We start from the raw sequence: 6,000 nt of genomic DNA on the forward strand, positions 1-6,000 counted from the left end.
GATGGGACAGGACAGAGAGCTGAACCCAGAAAGAAGGATAGAAAATAGGGAAAGGACATGAGAAAATGGGAGATGAGAAAGGGTGGGAGAATTAGGAGCATCAAACAAGATGATTAAGGAATGTTGAGGTCAAAGATGGATATAGAGAAAATGCAGAATGAGCAGGGGTTGGAGATAAGAACAAAATTCATACTATGGAACAACTTCCCATTAGCTGTGCCCATGTAATAAACAGCAAATTTGATGTTAATGTTAGCCCCCACCTTTCCCAGCAGAAAAATAATGTTTAAGTTTTACCAAAGGAATAATGATGCAAAAATGTCTGGGAACTCCTCCGATGCTTCCTCTGGCTGGCTGACCATCTTAGAAGGTCAGGGTAGGACTGACAGATGGAGGAGAGGGAGGAAAGATGTGTTTGGTGAAGGTTTATCCTCCACAGCCCTCCCGGGCCATCAAAGTCACCAGCCTCCTGCCTTTGCGGGCAGCGCCTGCCAGTACAGTCTAATGAGCAGAGGTGAAGCGTGTCGCTTTCCTGACACTCTTGGTTCTGCAGACACTGGGGTTGGAGAGAATGAGCTTCTCTCACAGGGCAAAATTCTCGTGGAAGAAAACCAGGCATGTGGGCTGTAACCGCTACCCTGTGACCTTAGACTTGCAGGGGTGGGCAAACTTTTTGACTCGAGGGCCACAATGGGTTCTTAAACTGGACCGGAGAGCCGGAACAAAAGCATGGATGGAGTGTTTGTGTGAACTAATATAAATTCAAAGTAAACATCATTACATAAAAGGGTACGGTCTTTTTTTTTTTTTTTTTTTTAGTTTTATTCATTTCAAACGGGCCTCCGGCCCGCGGGCCGTAGTTTGCCCACGGCTGCCTTAGAGACTTCCTTTCTGTGGGCGGGCTTGTTTCTACCTTTTCCATAAGGACCCAGACCAGATCATCTCTCCATGGTTCTTCACATTTAACTACCTTTGGTTACACTATTCTGGATGAACTGTTTCCTAGGGAAGAACCCAGAAAATATTTTGAGGGCATTACAGTACACATTTTCATCACTTCATCTAGACTCTGAGCAATTAGTACTATTCCCCTCCACCCCGACCCCCAACTCATCTATTACCCCAAAGGGTAATCTCTTACCCCCCAGGCCTTGGCATGCTTCCCCCTGAACATTCATCTCAACTCTTAAGGGTGCTTTCCTTAGAAATTGTCTCCTATGTTCTGTCTCTCCTCCAAGACCAAAGAGGTTAGTTAACAATGGATATCAGCTTTTTGACATGTAACTTGCAAATGGTTTCTCTAGCTTGCCATTTGTCTCAATTTGATGGATGCGTGTTTAGCTAAACAGATGTGTTACATTTTTATGTGGTCAAATCTGTCTTTTCATGGCTTTTTTATTTTATGTCTCATTTTGAGTGGAAAAGATGTTTTCCATCTTATCAGGAAGATAGGCTAGGTTGTACTGTGCTAACAAAACCCTAAATCTCAATGGTTTGCAGCAGCAAAGGTTAATTTCAAAGTCATGGAACTTCAATGATCTGATGGATCTGAAAAGAGTTCCTTTTTTTTCTGGGTTGTTCATCTTTTTTTCTTTTTGTAAGAATGAGAGTAAGGACTTCCAAGCTCTTATATGTCAGAGTGGAAACCAGAAGTCAACATCTTATTTGACAATGGCCTGTGGTGGGCATGACTTCTATTTCCTCCTTTCTTACAGCTGCCAGTTTCCACATCCAGGTGGTTCTGGGGAGTGTGGTTCAGGGACCCAGAGTGGAGGTATCAGCACAGCTCACTGGCCTGGCCACAGAGAGGATGGCTGTATGTGGACATGTGACTTGGTTAGTTTAATAAAATTCTTTATATTACACCAGAAAAACATTCTGGATGTTCTCAATTAAATTAGAGCAGCTGGAGAGCGAGAGAAAGAGACATAGCAGATAACCTGTCAATAGCTGGGAGCCAGTGGACTGAAGGGTCTCAAGTTTGACTCCAGTCAAGGGCATGGACCTCGATTGCAGGCTGGCTGGATCCCGGGCCCCTCGTTGGGGCATGTGCGGGAGGCAATCAGTCGATGTGTCTCAATGTTTCCCTCTCTCCCTATCGCTCCCTCTCCCATTCACTCTCTTTAAAAAATCAATGGGAAAAATATCCTCCAATGAGGATCAATAACAACAGAAATAGCTGGGAGCCAGCTCACAAAGGGCTGCTCCCACTTCTGAGTGTCGGTTGGAACTTGAATTAACTTCCAGGCAGCTATTTCCATGATGATCTGAAAGAGAGAAAGAATACCCCTATTTTTAGTAGAATGTTAATGAGCACCATGTTGCTAACAAACACAATGTTATGTTTGCTTTTGCCTATTGCACTTAAGAGTTCGCGCAGCTTTCTCACCTTTCTGAACCTCAACAGGCAAATAAACCCAAACAAAACAAAAACCACAGCTGGTGTCCCTCTCCTGGTGAAAATGTAGGGGTGGATTTGTAGAGGTCGTTTTTGAAAAATGTACCAACACTCTGAACAATAAAAACGTTTGGCCCAGCAAGTGCACTTCACCAATTTCGCCTAAGGAAACAATCAGGTAAGTGAACAAAACTAAGACATTTCCTACGATGTTGCAAGCAACGGGGAAAAAGCTGGAAGCAACTTTATATTGAATACTGAGAAGTGCGTAAATGAATTCTGGTATATTTATTGAACTGCACATTGAACTACTGCCTCGGCATTAAGTTGTAATATAGCCGGATATTTACTAACATAGATATTATTCTGTAAAAAAGCAAGTTTCAAACTAATTTGATTTAGCTGAGATCAAAGTGTAACATTTAAATACAGCTAATTATTTTTGGCTTATTTTTTACGTGAGTATTTCTACAGTAACGCATATTGTTGGTTTAATAAAAAACAATGAAAGTTAAAAATAGTGAACATTCAGTGGTATCTCATCGCCTACACAATATATTCCAAGCTCTTCAACAAGGCCTTGGTGGCCTGTCCCCCGCTATGTCCTCCTCAGCCACAGGGCTTGCTGCGGCTTGGTCACCAGTTACACTCAGCTGAGACAGTCTTTACTTGCCTTGGGTGTTCCCATCCTCTCTACCTTTTTGTCCAGCTGTTCTGCTAACAACTACACTGACTATGGATCATGCCTTCTGCTCTTGCATATTATCTCATTTAATCCTCACAGCTGCCCTCCGAGTGACGCAATGCTGTTGTTCTCAGTTTACAGGGGAGAAGAGGACACTTAGAATGGTGAGATGACTTCCACACACACCCTAGGGGTGGGGAGAGCTGTCCAAGGCCGATGGGAATATCCCCTCTACTCCATGCCTCCGCCCCTCTGGGAGGGATCTTAGTTCCCCCTGGCCACTTCTCCTGGGTGACTCATCAGCATTCCTTAATCATAGCTCAGCTGTCACCACCTTAGGGAAGCCTTCCCTGAATCCTCCATCCCTGACAAGGCAGGCTAGGCTTTCCTACTTGTGCCCCCAACTCTTCTGTCCCGACCGTAACCCTTCAGGCATTGCATTAAAGTTGTCTTCTTCCCTGTCCATCGTGAGCTCCTGATTCATGTTTGGAGCCCAATTTGAGGCATCTGATAGGCATGTGGTCATTAACAATGGAATGAAGTGAAACTTATCAATCCAACTGTCTCCAAGTCGGGTCCGTGCTGGCTCCCCTGCCTCATCTGTAAAGGATTGTTCTCTCTTCCCAGCTGCCACCTTCCAATGACGCATCAGTTACTATCCCTTTTCTAACCAGTGCATTGCACAGGGCAGGTTGAACCTAAGTAGAGATTAGATCTCCCTTTAATCTCCTTCTTGTCTACTGCTTCTACCACCACTCCTGTTCAGGAATGTGTGTTGATATGCTTGAGAGTTTTGTTTTGAGTGAAGAATGGAGTTGTTGCAAGGGCAGTGGAGTGAGGAACCACAGTCATAAAGGATTTGATGGGCTGCCCAGGGGTAGGGTCTTCCCACAGAGAAAAGGAAAGCAGGAGAAAGGCACAGTCACTATTGGTTAAGGCCCAAGAGACAAAAATAAACCCAGAGCAAAGGAGAGGACTTTTCAAGTGTTGCCTGAATTGGAGGGGGTTTTGTCCAGAGACTCTGGGTCAGACGGAAGCAGTGGGAGCTGTGCCCAGCAGAGCACCAGGAGCGGGGCAGCCTCACAGAGAACACTTGCAGGGAGGGTAGTGCAAGGTGTCTCCTCCAAATGGCTTGCAAGTAGTGGGCTCCTTAGAGAGGGCCAGCGCTCACCAGCATGAGTGGGTGTGTGCTAGAACGTAAGACCCCTCCCAGATCATAACCGGGTATGTTTTGAAAGGCTGGGTTGGGGGCACTGTGGCCGTATGGTCAGGTAAGTGAAGGATTTGAGCTTACAAATTTCTAGTATTAGTGTCTGCATGATCTTATTTATTGCCAAGGCGGGTGCGATTTGGGGATATTGGGTTACCATGTCTTTTCTTCGTCACAGATCTGTGAGCTCATTCTGAGCAGGAGCTCTGTCCTGTTTACTCCTGTGTTCCTCAGAGGGTAATGCTCTTCACATGATGGAGCAAGTTCCCAGTCTCCACTTCAATGCCCCAAATTACCCTCACGTCAACCTCTGTGAAGGCTTTCCCTAGGAGGCGTCGTCCCAAGGCCCCATGCATGTCCTCGTTCCTCAGATATAGATGAAAGGGTTCTTCACCATGGGGATGACCACAGCCTACTGTGGCCACCGAGTCCTTCATGGGATAGGTGAGGAGAGGCTACCGATATACCATGTCAAGTGTCGCATAGAAGAGGGAGGTGACATCCAAATGTGGGGTACAGGAGGAGAAGGCTTTATGCTTCCCAGTGGCTGAGGGTATTCGGAGGATGGCTCAGACAATCTGGAATAGGACATGATCATGAGCCCTAACGGGGTGAAGAAAATAAAACAGCCTGTGCCATCAGCAGCGTGTAATTCATCTGAGTGTTGGAACACGTGAGTCGCAGCAGGACGTACAACTCCCAGAAGATGTACTAGATCTTTTGGGATCCACAGGCGGTCACCTTGAGCATGAGGAACGTGTGGATGAGGCCACAGAAGGTGAGGAGCACCACACAGAGCCGAGGGCTCATGGCCATGGTGTAGTGGAGAGGACCTCAGAGGGCCAAATAGTGGTCATATGCCTTAGTGGCCAAAATGAGGTTGTCCAGGGTCACCAAGGGGACCAGGAAGTTGAGCTGTGTCAGAATCCCAAGTAGGAAATGGCTTTGTTCAGGGACTGAATGTTTACCAGCGTCTTGGGGATTGTGTTGGTGACAAAGAAGGGGTCAGTGAAGGAGAGATTGGCCAGAAAGAAGTACATGGGAGTGTGCAGGCGGGAGTCAGTGCCTATGGCCAAGATAATGAGCGCATTTCCCACACCATGACCAGGTACATACACAGGAACATCTAACATAGGACCTTCTGGTCCGCAGGACTCTCTCAGTGCCCAGGAGCAGGAACTTGGAGACTTGACTCTGGTGGCCTCCATCCATTTCCTCAACTGTCTGCAACATTGGCACCAACAAATGTTTGTTTCCTAAGTGTCCTCAATTGAACAATGACATTCATAGAAGCAAAGTCAAGTAGAGTCTTAGCATTAATATAACTTACACTAAACTGTATAATATTTTTAGATTAGTAAGAAGATAAAAACAGGCACAGACATATTACTTGGAAAGTCTTTTTGCAACTTAGCCATTCCAACTACTTTTAATCTGACATACTCAACATTGCAGGAATAATGTCTTATTTCAAACCCTACATTTCACAGTACTCCTGAGCTTAAAGATTACTATTATTATATTTAGTGGATTTAAAAATGATATTTAAAACAGTGTATGTATTATAACAAATGGCTATTGTCCTTTGGACAAAGGGGAGGAAGAAAAATATTTGAAAGGAGAAGGAAAAATTATTATTATTTGCTGATAAGATGTCCTATCTGGGAAACCTAAGGTGAAGAAATGAAATGCCATTAGAAATAAAAA

The 6,000-nt window shown here is 45.0% G+C and overlaps 1 pseudogene; it reads right to left on the reverse strand.

The window, feature by feature from the left end:
- Positions 1-4,591: 4,591 nt before the first annotated feature.
- On the reverse strand, positions 4,592-5,505 carry LOC132217792 (olfactory receptor 1D2-like; annotated as a pseudogene).
- Between the last annotated feature and the right edge of the window lie 495 nt (positions 5,506-6,000).

Source organism: Myotis daubentonii, chromosome 16, assembly GCF_963259705.1.
Source record: "Myotis daubentonii chromosome 16, mMyoDau2.1, whole genome shotgun sequence".
Lineage (NCBI taxonomy): Eukaryota > Metazoa > Chordata > Mammalia > Chiroptera > Vespertilionidae > Myotis > Myotis daubentonii.